This window comes from Urocitellus parryii, chromosome 12 (assembly GCF_045843805.1).
Source record: "Urocitellus parryii isolate mUroPar1 chromosome 12, mUroPar1.hap1, whole genome shotgun sequence".
Lineage (NCBI taxonomy): Eukaryota > Metazoa > Chordata > Mammalia > Rodentia > Sciuridae > Urocitellus > Urocitellus parryii.
Window position 1 is genome coordinate 27,340,120 of NC_135542.1, and position 21,326 is coordinate 27,361,445.

Here is a 21,326-nt window from a genome sequence, read left to right on the forward strand (position 1 = left end):
TCTCTATTGTATTGGCTCCAACTAAAGAAGACATCTGAGGTCCCTGGGCTCACAGAGAGGCCCCTCCCTTTCTCCCTCTCCCCACCCAGCACCCACCATGCTGCTCCCTGGGGAGGGCCTTCCTGCAAGGCTGACATAAAAGATCAGCTGGAACCTGCCCTTGACTCACCAGGACTCCTCATCTCAGCTTCTCAAAATGAGGCTCCCTGCTCAGCTCCTGGGGCTGCTGCTGCTCTGGATCCCTGGTGGGGACAGAGGGGATGGGGAAGGAGAAGGGAGAGGGAGGAGAGCCCTGGGCTCATCTTCTGCCCATGGGTTCTCTATCCTCATGAGAGAGGTACAAGTCTTGGCCTCTAGGATGTGCTTGCACTGGTTATGTCTGTGTGAGAGAGGAACATTCCAGAATGAGCAAGGTCCTGCCTGTGATGATTGTCACATGTAAAGAGGGGAATGCTATAGGTGAATTCTCCAGAGTCACTTATGGCTTAGAAAACTTGATTCCTTTCTTAAAAACTGATATTTAGACCACATAAATCAAAATCACCAATATTACTTCTATGGAAATATACAAAGAAATACAAATATGTCTCATAATACTTGCCAATAATCATACTTGTCTCTCTTTTCAGGAACCAGTGAGGATATTGTGATGACCCAGACTCCTCTCTCTGAGCCCATCACCCTGGGACAGCAAGCCTCCATCTCCTGCAGGTCTATTCAGAGCCTCATAGACAGTCGTGGAAACCAGGCCAGGCTCCATGGGCCTAATATATAAGGTTTCCAAATGGTTCACTGGGGTCTCAGACAGATTCAGTGGCAGTGGGTCAGGGACAGATTTCACATTGAGAATCAGAAGGATGGAGGCTGAGGATGCTGGGGTGTATTACTGTGTGCAACTTACACAAACTCCTCTCACAGTGATAAGGCCCCGAACCAAAACCTCCCTGTCTGGGTGGCCCAGCTGCCACATGAACTGCTGGTCCAGCCAGCAGCTCAGCAGATTCTCTGACCTGTGACAGGAAGGTGCTGGGAACTCAGGGAATAGGTTGCAGCTGAGGGCTCTGGATCATGACTGCCTGGGTCACAGCTCAGGCCACATCCATGAATGGACTTGTCAGCAGCAGCAGCCTGGCCGGGCATGTGGAGGACAACACAGAGGTGTCCAGGCCCCTTCTTAATGAGCAGACAGGAAGAGAGTGCACACTGCAGAGGGAGCAGGATCTGGGGCCTGGGCAAGACTCTGGCATAGGAAGAGTGATGGTGTAGGGAACTTCTCAAGGTCTCCCTTGTGCTTGCAAATACTGTTCTTTGTGAAATTGGGGTTCAAAACTAATCACAAACCTGCAAAAGTGATATATCCTATGATGATTGATGACTTGAAAATGTTTTCTTAAACTGGACCTCAATTTTGCAGTTCTCTTAGTATTCCTGAAACCAGCAAAATACAGGGATGATACATCCTCCAGTAACCCTACATGTAACCCCCCGACTGCCTGCCATTATCTATGGAAGAATCGAAGTTGAATATTACATTTCTATGTCAGCTAGTTGGTCAAATCTGTGCTCTGGGGCCCTGCAGGTGCAGGAGAAGTTGACATCATACACACTCTGTGTCTCTATTGCCTTCATGATTCCTAATGGTCCTATCTAGATGCCCCTCGGGTCATCTCACATGATCCCAGGCAGGCTGGGAGGATATAGGTGATCTTCCAAAAGGGAATTCTGCCCTCCTAAAATGCCTGGGCATGACTTGAGGGAGAGTGTCACTCACTGGAGACTTTATGGTTAAGGTGAAGTTGATGTTGACCCAAAGGCAGCGCTGAAGTGGAAAGGTCAGCAGGAGAAGCAGTGGGAGTTCAGGTGCAAATCACTGACCCACAACAATCACAACCAGGCAGCATTCTGGGAGAGTCCCAGGGGAATGGGGGAGATAATCTTTGCTTTCTGACCTATCCCCTCCCTCAGCACAGCACATGTACAGGGAGAATTCCAGGCTGGTGTTTAGGGGTCAGCTAGTGTCCCATCTGTTAAGGAGGTTCCATGCAACTGCCTGGGTCATCTGGACTCTATTTGGCATGCTCTTCCTTTGGTCTACCCTTGCTACATAAATTCAAAATGTTTTTAAAAGAAATGTGAGTGAACAATCTCTACAAGATTATAAATGCATATTATTAACAAGTTCACATGAGGAAAAACAATAATTTAGATACTGAATAATGCAGAAAAATCAAGAAAGCAGGAAAATGGATCTTAATACAAAAGAACAAATAGATGTAATGAATGAAAGATGCCATATTTGGCCCCAGATTTCCAAGTAATTTTATAATATTTTAAGTAAAATTTTAGAAATATAAAAAGGATTGAAATCAAAACTGCATGCTGTTATAAAATACAAACAGAGATTAAGAGTGTAAGCTGATTGAAAGAGGGAATACCAAACACACATCATGCAAGGATGAGCTAAGGACACTGGCCAGGAACACAACAGGAGACAAACTGGGACACCCCATGACAGCAGAAGGGTCAGAGCACCAGGAATCTCTTCCAGTGCTGACCCTAGAAAGACCCAGATGGACCCTGATGCTGGCAGAAGAGAGCAGAGCTTTCCAGCCAGCAGGAAAGAGCCACATCCAGCAAAGCTGGAGCCAACTGAAAACTCAACACCTCCTCTGGAGCCCACCAGGGAAGTGAGGCCAGGGGCCAGCCACTGCTCAAGACTGGAGAGAAAGAGGGTATATGCAGAGGATCACACTCACCAGAACAAACAGGTGCAGTCAGGAGCCTCTAAGAAACAGGGACAGGGGCAGGAAACCTGAACTGTAATTCACAAGTGGCCCAAGACTCAGCCTGGAAAATAGAATAGTTACAAACCCCAGGTCACCCCATCATGGGGAAATTCCTGTAAGTTCTACATCCAGGAGCTCAGAAGAATCTCTCAAAAAGAGTCTCATAATTTAGCAGGGGAAAGGAAAAGCACCAATTCCAAAATAGGCCAGTGCATTTTGAAATGTCTGCCCTCAGGGGAAGTTGGTTAACCTAGCCCAAGCTAAGGGGTCTATCAGAGCCTGCTGACCTGGAGCAAGGAAAACTTCCCACTCTACCCACTGCTAGCCCTGCACGTGGGAGAAGACAGGCACCAACTTCAGCCACCCCAGGCAGACCCCCTGAACAAGAGAGGAAGCTGACAGTCTTTCTGAAGCTCAGAGCCCAAGCTGCACACTCAGTAATGAGCCCAGGGCTGAGCAGGAGCTCAGAGGAGCAGCACTGCCCAGACATGGGAGCCCTGAGATCAATGCTAGCACACAGAACAGGACAGAGACCAAGTCACAGGAACAGGAAGCATTTCCTCTATTTACCATCACAGGATCAGAGGCCTTTTTCCAGCAGCCCCTCAGACCCAGTGGGTCATGTCCTGCTGTCAGGAAAACAATGTGAGGTACTGAAAGCCCAAGGAGCCCTGTGAGGAGACTGAGCAGCATTAGAACCAAAACCAGACCAAGCAGGAATGATGGACCCTCACACAGGGCAGTCAAGACTCTGTGCTAAAAGTTCTATGAATGGGAAAAAATCTTCACTGGACATTGCCCTTCACTGTGGCCTGTCTCTGAGCTTCACCATAAAGATACTTGAAATAGCTGTCCTTGGTTACCATGCTCAAAACTTGTACTCAGTTCTGTTTCAGGCTTCCCCATTCAAGGTGCTACCCCACGGTTCCACTGAAACTTCTGCTCAATATCACCCAAGATATCCACACTGCTGGGTCCAGTGTCCACACCAATTCTCATCCTACTAGACCCACCAATGTCACTTAACACCCAGAACACCCACCTCCTCCAGGAACTTTCTTCCTGAGCCTCAGGACATCACTCTCTCCTGCTGCTACCCATCCCACTGCCCCTTCCCAATCACTTTCCTGGTCCTCCCTCTGCACCTGTCCCAGATCTCAGGCCCTGGGCTTCTGCAGTGGTTATCAGAACTATGTCCCCAGGGCAGACCTCACCCCTGAACCCCAGCTTCAAACAGTCTGTGGGCTACTTGGCAACACACTACCAGTCTAATGCACATGGCCAGCTCCAATATCCAGAGCCATATGCCCCATTTTGCTCCCAATGTCACTGTCCCCACTGTCTCCTCTGTCAGGACAAATAGAAACTTCACCCTTCTGGCTTCTCAAAGCAAGAGTCATCTTGAGACTCCGTCTCTCATATCCTTTGTCCTAACCACAGGAGGTTGTTCACCTCCATCTCCAAAATACACACCTCACTGCTCCCTCCAGGTGCAAACCACAGGCCACAGAAAACACAAGCAGGCAACAACCTGGGGAGATTCCCACAGGAATGGGGGAGGTTTCTTCTTCTTTCTGACCCAGCACCTCCCCCTGCCTGCCCACAGCACATGTCCAGCTGAGCCTGGTGTCCAGCGCTAGTCTGTTAAGGGGGCTCCATGCTCGGCCCAGGCTCAGCAGGATCTCTTCCTATGCTCCTCCATTGATGTTCCCATGCAAACCAGCTTTTAAATACTTTCTTAAGAAGTGTGAGGTATCAATGCCTACAAGATTATAAATGGGTGTATAATTAATGAGTGGCCATTAGACAAAACGATTATCAAGTAATTGATTAATATAGAAAATTAAGAAACGGTGTAATAGAACTGAAATCTCCAAACAATATACACTTCCAAGTGCCATCACTGATCCATCAGTACTTGTTAGTGATAAACAAAGGTCATATTGGACAAAATTTTTCATTGATGGCCCAAAAGCCCTGTCCCTGGTATCAACAAATTACAGGTATTCAAGGAGTAATTGAGTTTCTTCTGTGAAGGATTTTGAAGCTGTAATGAAATAGGGGCCTTTTATAGAAGAAGAGAGTATCAGACTGCACCCCCTCTCATGGAAGCCCTTGAAATCTGGGTAGAGTCAGAGGGAGGCAAATCTCATGCCAGGGAAGATTGGATGTGGGGAGATTCTCTAATGCTAGTCTTGGACATGCAGGAGCCAGACTGAAAGTAATGAGGGTAGCTTACAGAAGCTCTGTGCTGATGGCCACAAGGAACTTGGGACCTCACCTACAACTATGGAAAGATGACTCAGCCACAGGCACTGGAGCTAGAAGAAGACCCTGAACTTCAGCAAGGAGAGTTGTCTGCTGACTGCCCCATTTCAGTCTTGTCAGGCTGATCTGAGGGCACAGCCTGGGCTCCTGAGGGACAGACCTAGGAAGGAACACAGTGCTCAATACGTGGGAATTTATAGTTCAGCCACAGAAAACTAGGAGAGATATCAATGAACCATGTGTTAGAAGGAGAATCAGAAATCTAAATACCAGCAGCAGTGTTCCCATGTGGATCCTGGGTGAGGGATGCTCAGCACTCTGCTTAATCTGTACTGTGGATGGTTCTATGAACTTTAGTTGTACTATTTATAAAAGCTGCTGTGCAACTACTTCTGTGTACATGTGATGTGCATATTTATATGAGTAGATATGTGTTTAAGTAGCGATTCCTAATATATATACATCAAGTATTACACATGTGTGTAAAGTGTTTTCAATTTTTTTCCACCACAACTTCTTTTTCATCTAGGGAACATCACAGGCTGCTTATGTGTAAGTGTAGATTTCTTAATTTGATAAGAGCTTTATTATAACCAAACTGATTACACTACGAATTTATCTTTTCACACCCTGTGGATATTTAGTATATAAGTTTTAAATAAATTATTAATAATATTAACAATCATATTAGACAGGTCACTCCCAGAATATTAATTTCAAAACACAATGAGAGGCAATGGCAGATGGTGGACCAGAGAAGGCTCATGCTTCAGATGATCTGGAGTCTCAAGGAAGACATTAGACAGCAAAATCAGGCAATGAAAGATCACTTTGACAATGAATTACATAAATAAATCTGAGAAGCAAAAGATCAACTCTACAGGGAGATAGAGGCTATAAAAAAAGCCAGAAATCCTGTTAATGAAGGAAATAATAAACCAAATTAAAAACTCAAATGAGAGTATTACCAGCAGAGTAAAACACTTAGAAGATAGAACATCAGACAATGAAAACAAAGTATTTCACCTTGAAAAGAACATGGACAGCTCAGTGAGACTGTTAAGAAACCACGAGCAGAACATCCAATAAATGGGATAACATAAAGAGACCAAACATAGGAGTTATTGGGATACAGGAAGGTGTAGAGGTCCAAACCAAAGAAATGAGCAATCTGTTCAATGAAATAATACTATAAAACTTCCAAGACTTGAAGAATGAAACCGCACTCCAAATCCTAGAAACCTACAGGACACTGAATGTACAAAATCACGAGTTCCACACCAAGACACATTATAATGAAGATGCCCAACATACAGAATAAGGAGAGAATTTTATATGCTACATGAGAAAAGAAGCAGATTACATTTAGGGGTGAATCAATCAGGTTAATGGCTGATCTTTCAACACAGACTCTGAAAGCTAGAAGATCCTGGAACAACATATTTCAAATGCTAAAGAAAATGAGTTCCAACCAAGAATCATGTATCCAGTGAAATTAAGCTTCAGGATTGAAGATGAAATTAAAACATTCCACGATAAACAAAAGTTAAAAGAATTTGCAGCTAGAAAACCAGCACTTCAAAACATCCTTTGCAAAACATTAAATGAAGAGGAAATGCAAAATAATAATGAAAACCAACCGTGGGAGGTAGTACAGTAAAGTAAAAACCAATGAAAAAGGAAAAAACAATCAAGTTAAGTAACAAAAATAAACAAATATGGCTGGAAGTACAAACCATATCTCAATAGAAACCCTAAGTGTTAATGGCTTAAACTCAACAAACAAGAGACATAGGCTAGTAGAATGGATCAAAAAAAAAAAAAAAGATCCAACAATATGCTGCCTATAGGAGACTCATCTGATAGGAAAAGACATACATTGTCTGAAGGTGAAAGGTTGGTAAAAATCATACCACTTCACGTGGACCTCAGAAGAAAGCAGGAGTGTCCATACTCATATAAAATAAAATAGACTTCAAGCCAAAGTTAATCAAAAGGGATAAGAAAGACACTACATACTGCTCAAAGGAACCATACACCAAAAAGACGTAACAATCATTAATATATATGCCCCAAACAATGGTACAACTACATTCATCAAACAAATTCTTCTCAAGTTCAAGAGTCAAATAGACCACAATACAATAATTATGGGTGACTTCAACACACCTCTCTCACCACTGGACAGATCTTACAAACAAAAAAAATGAAACTATAGACCTCAATAATACAATTGATAACTTAGTCTTAATTAACATATACAGAATATACCACCCAACATCAAGTGGTTCCACTTTTTTTCTCAGCAGCACATGGATCCTTCTCAAAAATAGACCATATATTATGTCACAGGGTAACTCTTAGAAATTATAAAGGAGTAGAGATAATGCCATGCATCTTATCTGATCAAAATGGAATGAAACTGGAAATCAACTATAAAATAAGGAAGAAAAAATCCTATATCACTTGGAGAATGAACAGTATGTTACTGAATGATCAATGGGTCACATAAGACACCAAGGAGAAAATTAAAAAAAAAAATTAGAGATAAATGAAAACACAGACACAACATATTGGAATATATGGGACACAATGAAAGCAGTGCTAAGAGGAAAATTCATTGCTTAAAGTTCATTCCTCAAAAAAAGAAAAAAAAACAAATAAATGATCTCATACTTCATCTAAAAACCCTAGGAAAAAAAGAGCAAAGGAACTGCAAAAGTAGTAGAAGGCAAGAAATAATTAAAATCAGAGCTGAACTCAATGAAATTGAAACAAAAGAAACAATTGAAAAAAATGACAAAACTAAAAATTGGTTCTTTGAAAAAATAAATAAGATCGACAGACCCTTAGCCATGCTAATGAAGAGAAGAAGAGAGAGAACTCAAATTACTAGCATACAGATGAAAAAGGCAATATCACAACAGACACTACAGAAATACAGAAGACAATTAGAAATTATTTTGAAACCTTATACTTCAATAAAATAGAAGATAGTTAAGGCATCAATAAGTTTCTTAAGTCATATGATCTGCCTAGATTGAGTCAGGAGGATATACACAACTTAAACTGACCAATACCAATTGAGGAAATAGAAGAAGCCATCAAAAGAATACCAACCAAGAAAAGCCCAGGACTGGATGGGTATATATCAGAGTTTTACAAAAACCTTTAAAAAAGAACTAATACCAATACTTTTCAAGCTATTTCAGGAAATAGAAAAAGAGGGAGCACTTCCAAATTCATTCTACAAGGCCAACATCACACTGATTCCTAAACCAGACAAAGACACTTCACAAAAAGTAAACTACAGACCAATATCTCTAATGAACATAGATACAAAAATCCTCAATAAACTTCTGGAAAATTGGATACAAAAACATATCAAAAAGTTCATGCATCATGATTAAGTAAGATTCATCCCTGGGATGCAAGGCTGGTTCAGTATACAGAAATCAATAAATGTTATTCACCACATCAATAGACTTAAAGATAAGAACCATATGATCATCTGGATAGATGCACAAAAAGCATTTGACAAAGTACAGCATCCCTTTATGTTCAAAACACTAGAAAAACTAGGGATAACAGGAACTTACCTCAACATTGTAAAAGCTATCTATGATAAGCCTAAGGCTGGCATTATTATAAATGGAGAAAAACTGAAGGCATTCCCTATAAAATCTGGAAAAAGACAGGGATGCCCTCTCTCACCACTTTTATTCAACATAGTTCTCGAAACACTGGCTGGAGCAATAAGACAGTTGAAAGAAATTAAAGGCATAAAGATAAGAAAAGAACTTAAATAAGCACTATTTTCATATGACATGATCCTATACCTAGCAGACCCAAAAAGTTCTACCAAGAAACTTCTAGAGCTAGTAAATGAATTCAGCAAAGTGGCAGGATATAAAATCAACACACATCAATCAAAGGGATCCCTGTATATGAGTGACAAATCCTCTGAAATAGAAATGAGAACAACCACCCCATTCACAATATCCTCAAAATAAAATAAAATAAAATAAAATAAAATACTTTGGAATAAACCTAACAAAAGAGGTGAAAGAACTATACAATGAAAACTACAGAACACTAAAGAGAGAAATAGAAGAAGACCTTAGAAGATGGAAAGATATACCTTGTTCATGGATAGGCAGAACTAATATTATTAAAATGGCCATATTATCAAAAGTATTCTCTAGGTTTAATGCAATGCCAATCAAAATCCCAATGGCATTCCTCGCAGAAATAGAAAAGCAATCATGAAATTCACCTGGAAAAATAAAAGACCCAGAATAGCAAAAGCAATTCTAAGCAGGAAGAGTGAAACTGGAGGTATAGTGATACCAGATTTTAAACTATACTACAGAGCAATAGTAACAAAAAGAGCATGGTACTGGTACCAAAACAGATGGATAGACCAATGGTACAGAATAGAGGACACAGACACTAATCCACAAAATTACAACTACCTTATATTAGACAAAGCTGCTAAAAGCATGCAATGGAGAAATGATAGCATCTTCAACAAATGGTGCTGGGATAACTGGAAATCCATATGCAATAAAATGAAATTGAATCCCTTTCTCTCACCTTGCACAAAATTTAACTCCAAAAGGATCAAGGAGCTAGGAATCAAGCCAGAAACTCTGCTTCTAATAGAAGAAAAGGTTGGCCCTAAACTACATCTCGTGGAGTCAGGCTCCAAATTCCTTAATAGGACACTTATAGCACAAGATTTAAAATCAAGAATCAACAAATGGGATGTATTCAAACTAAAAAGTTTTTCTCAGCAAGTGAAACAATAAGAGAGGTAAATATGGAGCCTACATCCTGGGAAAAATATTTATCCCTCACACTTCAGATAGAGTTCTAATCTCCAGAGTATACAAAGAACTAAAAAAATTAAAAAAAAAAAACGAGAAAACAAATAACCCAATCAACAAATGTGACAAGGATCTGAACAGACACTTCTTAGAGGAGGATATACAATCAATCAACAAATACACAAAAAAATGCTCACCATCTCTAGCAATCAGCGAAATGCAAATTAAAACCACTGTAAGATGCCATCTCACTCCAGTAAGAATGGCAGCCATTATAAAGTCAAATAATAACAAGTGCTAGAGAGGATGTGGGGAAAAGGGTTCACTTGTACATTGCTAGTGGAACTGCAACTTGGTGTAGCCAATTTGGAAATCAGTATGGAGATTCTTTGGATAGCTGGGAATGGAACCACCATTTGACCCAGCTATTCCCCTTCTCGGACTATACCCAAAAGACCTAAAAAGAGCATACTATAGGGACACAGCTACATCAATGTCCATAGCAGCACAATTCACAATAGCTAGACTGTGGAATCAACCCAGATGCCCTTTAATAGATGAATGGATTAAAAAGCTGTGGCATTTATACACAATGAGTATTACTCAGCACTAAAAAATAACAAAATCATGACATTTGCAGGGAAAAGGATGGCATTAGAGCAGATTATGCTAAGTGAAGCTAGCCAATCCCTAAAAAAACAAATTCCAAATGTCTTCTTTGATATAAAGGGGACAACTCAAAACAGATCATGGAGGAAGAGCATGATAAGAAGATTACCATTAAATAGGGATGAGAAGTGCAAGGGAATGGGAGAGAGAAGGGGAATTGCATGAAAGATGGAAGGAGACCCTCATTGTTATGCAAAGTTGCATATAAGATCGTGTGAGGGGGAAGAAAAAAAGAGAGATAAATATGTCACAGTAGATTCGGTAGAGAGAGGTGATGGGAGGGGAGGAGAGAGGATGGGGAATAGGAAGGGTAGCAGAATACAACAGACACTAGTATGGCTGTAGTATGGCTGTACATAGAATGTGATCCTGCAATCTGTACACATGGAAAAATAAAAATTCATACCCCATTTGAATCAAATGTATGATATGTCAAGATCATTGTAATGTTTTGAGCAACTAATAAAAAAAGAGAAAAAAAAATAGACAAATGACTTGTAATTCAAAGTAGGCCAGTAGGTGGCAGCATCAGACTCATTAAGATTATTAGAAATGGAGAGCAGCAGATAGTTCTGCACAACTAGGAGGAACAACTAACTGCCTTTAACAAGCTGCAGGTGTGCTCATCAGCTTCCCACCACTGTGAGAACTCACCTCCGCACAGCACCTTGTGGGGAAAAGGCTGATCTTGATTCTTGGTTTCAGAGGTTTCATGCCAGACTATGGCACCTTGGCTGGATCTGTGTGCAGGCAGGAAAACATAGCAGGGTTTCTGTGGCAGGGCAGAGCTGCTCACCTCAGGAAGCCAGAAAGAGGGGAGACAGAGAAAAAGAGAGAGAGAGAGAGAGAGAGAGAGAGAGAGAGAGAGAGAGAGAGAGAGAGAGACAGGTCAAGGACAAGGCACACCTTCCTGTCATGCCTCAGATGCTTTACAGGGACTGTCATAGGGAGACATATCCCCCTGGTCTCAGTGGTTCAGATGGTAAAGATGTGTCTTCTCAATGTTCTGCGGATTGAAGGTCCAAAGTCAAGGGGAAGCAGATGACCCCTCTGTCCTTGTCTCTCTTCCTAGGGCTCCCTTCTTGTCTGTCCTCACAGGCTTCTCCTTGTGGCCTGAGTGGGATGGAGAGAGCTCCCTGGACAGAGAGCTCCGTGGACGTCTATTCAGAAGGACATGGGAACAGCCTCACCTGGATGACCTAGTTTAACCTCCATTCCTTCTTATAGAGCACTTCAGCAAACACACCAACAATGAGGTGAGGTGTAAACATATGAATGGGGGCAGTTTTAATAATACTAAAGAAGTGACCTTAGTGACTAGGTGGAGGGGTGCAAAGGCAGGGCTGGGCATCCAGTCTCAGAGGATCAACATAGAGAGCTTTGAACACACCTCGGCCCCCAGGAAGGTCCTCCACATGCTCCTGGCCACCCAGCGTCCCCATTCAAGCCTGGGGATCTCCCTGTCTGTAAAGGACAGTATCATTCTATTACTTACCTAGCATTTCCAAGATCAAACTTCCCTTTGCAAATTGTGGTTTGTTCTGACACCTATTGGTTGATGATTGTTATTGCATTTACAGGGTCAGAAATTATACCAAGGAGGCTTCCTGGAGTCCCTTCTTCTTCCTGATGGAGCTCATTCTATTCCATCAGTCACCAGAGGGATTCTTTAGAGAACAGAAAATGATCCCTCTTCTGATGTAGACACCAACTTGAGGGCACAAGACAAACAGATAATTTCATATTCATTAAAGAAAATAGTCCTAGGACAGTAGGGCACATCTGGACACTGTGATCCAGGTGAGATGCCACAGGTGTGGATTTACAAAGGCTCTTGAGGGCTGCAGGGCATAATGTCAGAGGTGGCTGGAATCCTGTTCTCCTGGTCTAGATCTGTCCATGCAGCCCCATTCCCATCATCCCAGGAGCCATCCAGAGCCTATTCTAGGCGACCAACTGGGCAAGGACCTGAGACCACCCAGTGACTGGGAAGGTTTGTGTTTTGAGCTGCAGCATCATGAAATAAATTGTGAATCTTTTAGACCAACACTGGCCAACAGAATCTCCTGCCATGATGAAGAGATCTGCATCTGAGCTGTCCCCTGTGGCAACTATTAGCCACACAGGGCCTGTGAGATGAAGCGTGAGAAAGAACCAAGTGCCAAGGAAATGTTCATTGTAAAATTTAACTGAATCTAAGTTTGTAGAGTCACTGTGGCTAGTGTGCTCCATGTGAGACAGCACAGTTCTAAAAGCAGCATCAGCACAATTTCTTCTTCCACAAGATGCTAACGAAAGGGCACACAGTCTGCCTCATGCCGTGGCAATTGTTATGTACAGTGGCATACCCAGTATCCAAGCTGCCTCTGTAAGGCAGACATTGGAAAGGTGATTTCCTGTCACTCTGATGTCTTTTTCTTCTGGGGTGGTTTCTAATGATTCTTTATTCTTTGTATGGCTCATGTTTCCCTGCTCCTTTGTGTGCCTTGCCATCTTCTGTTGAACTGCAGACTTTGAATTAAACATTCACCTGCCCCAGTCTTTGAATTCCGGTGTGGGACCCCTTCACTGATGATCAGGGCTTGCTCTGAGGACTGGTATCTTCCTGGCTGAAGGCTTTGATCTTTCCTGGGAATGTAGGTGCCTGAGTATGTGCTTCCCCTCCCAATTTCCCCAGAATCCATGGCTGTTTATAAATGAGCTGGTTATACAGAGGATCCCATGGAAGCTTCTTTAGGGCCTGGCTGTGCTGTGTATTTACTGATCCCTTTTTCTTCATGCAATGCTCACACACACTCACACCCATCACTGCTGTCCACAATTCCCTCACCTGAGACCTGAGCCCTGCACTTGTCCCTGTCTGAGTTCTGAGTCATGTGATAGAGAGAGCAGTCCACCAGGCAGCCCACAGAGGAGGTAGAAAGTCACAAGGTAAGTGCTGCTCTATTCCTCCTGGGCCAAGGGAGGGATCAAGAAATCGAGTCCTTTGTTCTCTATCCTGCCTCTTCCCTCAGGGCTTTTTATGTTTCAATAGGGAAAAAATTCCCAGAAATCCTTATTTAAATAGTGTTGCTCTAACCTTGTCATCAATTAAAAAAATTCATTGATGAAATTGATTTAAATTTAAAAAAATATTTAATGGGACCATTCTTTTAAATTTGAAGGATTGAGTTTTCTAACTGTTATGCAATATTTTCTTTATATTACACTAACAAATTACTTATTTTAATTTTAGTTGTATTCTTGATGGAATATACTAAGTTGGAATCTAAACCTTAAGCACAGTATATTTTCCTAAGTAGGATAATTTGTTCATTTAGTTCAATTTTTTTAACTTTTTGTTATACAATATTAAAACACCTTTTCATGGATCACTGTAGTTAGTAGAACAGAGTTTGAAACAGATGAAATTAAGCATCATGGCCCTGCCAATACCCTGCAATATGGAGCCCCTACTTGTCAGTCATGTGAGCTTGGCTTCAAATATCATCATTTTTTTTAGGCTTCTCTTTATTTCCACCATTTTTGTCCATGTAGGATACAAGTTTTTCTGTCTCTAGATCTAGATGTTTAAAACTCAGTAACAAAGCTGGAACCCATACATTATATTCAGTTTACAAAATTAAGGTCCACTTTCACTTAGGATGTAGCAGGCCTCAGCAGACCATCAAAATCACTGCACTAAGGACAGAAGAAAATAACCATAAAATAACCACTTTACACTCAAGCTTGTCACACTTGGAAGAAAGGAAAAGAGAACTACAACTCCTGAGACAGATTGGACCTTTTAGGTGAGCTAAAGTTTCATTGATTTTTGTGTTTCCTCTTTAACATCTTGAGATTCCCCAGCACTCTGATGTTTCCCTGGCAGAGGGCCTTCCCTAGGAAAGAGGACCTGACTGGGCTTTGGTCATTACCTTGAGCTGCAAGGTTGATTGACGTGGGTGAGTCCTCAATAGCAGGCTGGGTTTCTCGTGTGGGCATTTGCTAATTCTGAGGTGGCAAAAGTGGTAGGATGCCAAGTCCTCGTGGGGCCTCCTCCAGTGATTCTGCACTGACCATCTCTGTGTGTGTGTCTGGGACATGGCCTTGGGCTCCTGTATGTCAGTTCATCTTCCCAGCTCAGCTTTGCCTCCTGGTCAACTTCTTATCCATCTTGTCCCCATGGTCCCTCCTGAGTGACCATGCTCTCTGGATTCATCCCAGGTCTATCTTGTGGAAAGTGTCACCTGGTGGGAACTCTCCCCTGCCCCACTGGGTGGACTAGGATTGTGTGATGTGAGATAAGCACATTAGGACAGGAGCTTCACTGACCCTTGAGTCACTGGGCTCCTGGAGAGTGCAGGACACACCACATTTCCTTGAGGCTTGCAGTGGGCAAGTACAAACTTGAGGGCAAGGCAGGGTCTGTGACATTTGTTATTCTCTCTGAGAAGGAGAAGATATTCCATCTAGTTGTCTATGTTAAGCCCAACCCCAGCAGTGTGCCCACTGCAGCCAAGAGGGCCATGGTTGTGTGCTGAACAAGACTTGACCTTTACCACCTCCCATTCACCTTCTCATTCAGTGCCACGGCCCTAAAAATAATAGTATTTTTCTCCATTTGAGTAAGTATTGCCTTACAGATTCTTAAACTCACCCATAGTTTTGGGAATGTGGCATCTACTTTAAGTTCTGTAATTTTTTTCACACTTGGCTCATTATTTAAAAATATATCCATCGATTCATAATATTCCCTTGTTACTTCAGAACCTGTGACTGAATCTGGTCAAAGGTATCCACATGAGGCCTCCCTGGGAGAGTGGTGTAAAATGTTGAGCACGACCACATGCTGACACCTGCTCAACTGTTCTACCAGCTGTCACCAGTGGCAATATCATTAGGAGGACCATTACTGAAGCTCTTCCAGAATTGACACATTTTCCAGTCACTTTCTTAAAACGTGTAGATAGATTCCTATTAGCCATTGATCATTAGGATCTATAGCCCTAGCCTCAAAAATGGGATCCTTTCTTCACAATTATTCCCTTGTCCTGTGCTATCTGACGACCATGTGTTCATCATTTCACTCAGTTTAATGGCAGAGTGACTATGACAATCCTTTGGGTAAAAAACTTTTGACCAGAAAACCAAAGTGAGCAGATAGAAGATTCCAAGGTGCTCCATGGGCACAATAGAGAGGGTGGGGATGACATCGCAATTCTGAAGAGCAAATATTCGATGTCTGAGAGAAACAGAACCACACAGGGTCAGTGCCTCTGAGCCTTCTCCACACCAGGCAGGTCAAGAAATCAACTTCACGAGGCCCAGGGCCAGCATAGCTTGATTTGTGTGGGTTTCTCTTCTGTTAACACCACTGCACCTGTGTTTATGATAATATCATGGTCAAGTGCACTAGATTAATTATTTTTCTGTAAATGAGTTGCTTGTTGAATGGTGTATTTTGTAAGAATTATAGAACCCATGAAAGCTCTTGGGCATCTCCACATGTTTCTGACTGATACAGGACTGAACCCAAAGGCACAGAGGAGAACCTTTCCAGCCTTCCAGTGTTGGCCAGGCACACTGTGGTCAGGTGGATGTCAGGTGTCAGACTGCTCTCATGAATAGAATAATGGGGGTCAACTGTGTCCAGCCCTCTTGGTGAGTTGGATGTCTTAAAGTGCCAGTATTCACATGAACTGGGTGAAAAGAGACAGATATTGTAGGAGTCCAGGGAGGGACCTCCTTGACATTGGTTGATGAGCCTAAATGGGGGAGTAGATGACTATGTAGAATCTTGGTTGGTTCTTGCTAATTATTGGCCATCACTGGTCAGTAATGACTTTAGATAATCATTTATTTGGAAAGGACTTATTTTAAATTCTCACCATTTTTAAATATCTGGCCATACCTCTTCCAAAAGGGAATTGTTCCTAATTCATCCACTTTGTTTCCTCCAAGGCCTGGTAATCTGTCAAAACAGCTTGTCAGCAGCATTGCCTTGCCCATCTCTGTTTGGATCTCAGTCCAAGAGGCCACAAACCTCAGAAGAAGAAAGACCATGGTGCATTCCCAGTCCAGGTCTCCAGGTCTCTTAGCTCAAGAGAGGACAGCAGGTGCAACTCCAGGTCCACAGGCCAAAAAACTCAGTATTGGTGTCCATGCTAACTAGCAAGGACCTAAAAACTTAGAGAGATCCTGCTGCAAAAGATAGATAGATAGATAGATAGATAGATAGATAGATAGATAGATGTACAAATGTGACCATGAATATAGCTGAGTGGTAGTGCATGTCTGGATTTAAAACCAAGTTTGAATAAATATTTGAAAAAATAAAAAAAAGGAAACAACTCTCTATGCTGTAGTAAAAACCCCTGGAGGAGGTTTGTGTGCACAGCACTCAGGGTGACAGGACAGGCTGTGAGTGCCAGGCAGGTGTCACTCAGCCCAGGTGAGGGTCTACAAAGAAACTGCTAGAGTTAATAAATGAATTCAGCAAAGTGGCAGGATATAGAATCAACACGCATAAATCAAAGGCATTCCTGTATATCAGCAACAAAACTTCTAAAATGGAAATGAGAAAAACCACTTCCATTCACAATATCCTCAAGGAAAATAAGATACTTGGGAATCAACCTAACAAAAGAGTTGAAAGATTTATACAGTGAAAACTACAGAACCCTAAAGAGAGAGATAGAAGAAGATCTTAGAAGATGGAAAAATGTACCCTGTTCATGGATAGGCAGAACTAACATCATCAAAATGGTGATATTACCCAAAGTTCTCCACAGGTTTAATGCGATGCCAATTAAAATCCCAATGGCATTTCTTGAAGAAATATATAAAGCGATCATGAAATTCATATGGAAAAACAAAAGACCCAGAATAGCAAAAGCAATTCTAAGCAGGAAGTGTGAATCAGGAGGTATAGCAATACCAGATTTCAAACTATACTACAGAGCAATAGTAACAAAAAAAGCGTGGTACTGGTACCAAAACAGGTGGGTGGACCAATGGTACAGAACAGAGGGCACAGAAACCAATCCACAAAAATACAACTTTCTTATATTTGATAAAGGGGCTAAAAGCATGCAATGGAGGAAGGATAGCATCTTCAACAAATGGTGCTGGGCAAACTGGAAATACATATGCAACAAAATGAAGTTGAACCCCTTTCTCTCGCAGTGTACAAAAGTTAACTCAAAATGGATCAAAGAGCTTGATATCAAATCAGAGACTCTGCACCTGATAGAAGAAACAAGTTGGCTCCGATCTACATATTGTGGGGTCAGTCTCCAAATTCCTTAATAGGACACCCATAGCCCAAGAGTTAATAACAAGAATAAACAAATGAGACTTACTCAAACTAAAAAGTTTTTTCTCAGCAAGAGAAACAATAGGAAAGGTAAATAGAGAGCCTACATCCTGGGAACAAATTTTTACCCCTCACACTTCAGATGGAGCCCTAATATCCAGAATATACAAAGAACTCAAAAAATTAAACAATAAGATAACAAATAACCCAACCAACAAATGGGCCAAGGACCTGAACAGACACTTCTCAGAGGAGGACATACAATCAATCAAAAAGTACATGAAAAAATGCTCACCATCTCTAGCAGTCAGAGAAATGCAAATCAAAATCACCCTAAGGTACCATCTTACTCCAGTAAGATTGGCAGCCATTATGAAGTCAAACAACAACAAGTGCTGGCGGGAATGTGGGGAAAAGGGTACACTTGTACATTGCTGGTGGGACTGCAAATTGGTGCGGCCAATTTGGAAAGCAGTATGGAGATTCCTGGGAAAGCTGGGAATGGATCCACCATTTGACGCAGCTATCACCCTTCTCAGACAATTCCCTGAGGATCTTAAAAGAGCATACTATAGGGATGCTGCCACATCAATGATCATAGCAACAAAATTCACAATAGCTGGACTGTGGAACCAACCTAGATGCCCTTCAATAGATGAATGGATAAAAAAAGTGGCATTTATACACAATGGAGTATTACGCAGCACTAAAAAATGACAAAATCATGGAATTTGCAGGGAAATGGATGGCATTATAGCAGATTATGCTAAGCGAAGCTAGCCAATCCTTAAAAAAACAAATGAATGCCAAATTTCTTCTTTGATATAAAGAGAGCAACTAAGAACAGAACAGGGAGGAATAGCATGAGGAAAAGATTAACATTAAACAGAGATGAGTGGGGGGAGAGAAAGGGAGAGAGAAGGGAAATCATATGGAAATGGTAGGAAACCCTCAATGTTACACAAAATTACATATAAGAGGTTGTGAGGGGAAGGGGGAGAAGGGAGAGAATTGAACAACAGCAGATGAGGTAGAGAGGGAAGATGGGAGGGGAGTGGATGGGGGATAGTAGGGGATAGGAAAGGTAGCAGAACACGACAGTCACTAATATGCCACTATGTAAAAATGTGAATGTGTAACCGATGTGATTCTGCAATTTGTATTTGGGGTAAAAATGGGAGTTCATAATCCACTTGAGTCAAATGTATGAAAGATGATATGTCATATGCTTTGTAATGTTTTGAACAACCAATAAAAAATTATAATTGATGTTTATTTTAATAAACCAATTACACTTTCAAAAAAAACATGAAAGTCCACAGCAGATAGAGGGGGTGAGGAGCAGCTGGAGCTCAGAGAGTGTGAGGGCAGGACCTGCACTGTGCCAGGCCACACTGCTGGACACATGTCACTGTCCACTTGTCTATTTCCACAGAATGCACAAAGTGCCCCTGGTGTGACTGGTAGATTTGGGCAGAGGTTGATGAATTGTAACAGAAGCAACAGAGTCTTGGGTGGTAGTGGAGGGGCTGTTGGACCAGGGGCGACACAGCAGAACTCTGTACTTCAGCCAGTTTTGATGGGAACTTAAACTACACTGAAAATCAAAGTCTTAAAATATTCCCATGTGGATAAATGGAAAGGGCTGTCTTTGTTGCATGACACCAGCTATTGCCTGTTTCAGGCCCTTGAGGTCTAAATTTTATCCTGTAACATGTCATTGAGGCTGTTGTCATGGTTGCTCGCTGCAGCTGAGCTGTAAGAAAGAGTCAGGGTACAGCGGAGTTCCCCTGTATCCTTCCACAAACCCTCCCTGTGGCTCTGGGACCCTGGTGCCTTTGAGCAGTGCCCTCAGCAGTTGGAGGCAGCAGGAGGAGCAGCTGGGGCAGCCCAGCCTCTCACTTCTGCTCCCTGGGGTGTTGTGTCATGGCCTGTATCACTGTGGGAGGGGAACTGTTATACAATAGACAGTAATAAGTGCCAACATCTTCAGGCTCCAGGCTGCTGATGGTGAGAGTGAAATCTGTCCCAGATCCACTGCCACTGAACCTCGAGGGGACCCCAAATTTTAAATTGGTTGCATAATAGATGAGAAGTTTAGGAGGTTGCCTGGTTTCTAATGATGCCATTTTAAATTATTACTAATACCCTTACTGGCCCTGCAGGTTATGGTGACTCTCTCTTCATGAGACACAGGCAAGGAGGATGGAGACTGGGTCATCGTGATGTCACATCTGACACCTGCCATTGGAAACATAAACATAAATATCCTTGTAATTAATGATGTTACAAGAGGACTTTCCTGAGTAGCCAGGCAGCACTGGTCACACTGTGATTAGTAAATCCCCAGTGCTGTCCCTCCTTACCTGGGAGGCAGATCAGCAGGAGCCTCAGAAGCTGAGCAGGGGCCCTCATGGCCATGCTGTGTCCTGACTGGGACTGACTCCTGCACAGGGTGTGAGCAGCCTCTTAAAGAGTCCTCAGGGCAGGGGGCTGTGCTGTGGGCACATGCAAATCAGCTGGGCTTGGCAGGCTGGGCACAGCTGCAGGGCGGGCTCCTACTGGTCAATAAACACAGGCTCAGTGTGTCCAGATGTTCCAGGTCAGACCAGGGAAGCTCAGATTTGCTTGGGGGAACATGGTTCCTGGGGCCACAGGATGCATTCAGCCCCCAGAGCCGTGAGAAGTGATATGTAGTATTTTCTGGTTGAGGACAGGCTGTTCCTGTGTGTTAAGTGTTAAAGTGAGATTGCAATAAATCACTGAGTGGATCATAGAACAGGAGACAGAAATGTCATTCACCAGTTGGTGGTCTAGACCCACCAGCTGGGGGGCCAAGGGGGAGGCTGCAAGTCTACACCCTTTGACCCCCTCCTGGGGTTTGAGTACACCTTTTATAGTCCAAAACCACATTAAAACATAAGTGGATTTTGCTATGATTCAAAATCATATACAAACATCATGAGATCTAAAATTATAAGCAGAAAAGCGAGTGTGCCCAAACCTCCCTCGTGAGTACAAGTTAGCAAAATGTTAGTAACAACTAGACAATTAATCTGACAGGGTACTTTATCCAATAAAAAATGGGAACAAATGAAAGAACATTTTTACGTTTTATGAGAATTGCCATTTTATGTTGCCAAAGTGCTATGCCAGCCACTGTTGAGGGGCACAGAGGCAGGGGTTCCCTGGGAGAAGCATTTCTTACATGACGTGGAGTCTCAGGGCAAAATGGAATCTGTGTGGTCATGGTCCATGTAGCCTGGCCAATGACATAAGCACAGTTCTGAGTTACTGACCCTTGGAGGATGAGGAGGAGGCATGAAAGAAACAAGGAGATAGTTTAGGCTTTGGAAGTAAAACCAAAAAGAGATAGCGAGGAAGATGTGTAAATTCACTGAGGTGTTTAGGGTTTCTGGACATTGGCACAGCATGGGTAAGAGGTGGGAAGGAGGGACCCACCCATGGACCCAGCCC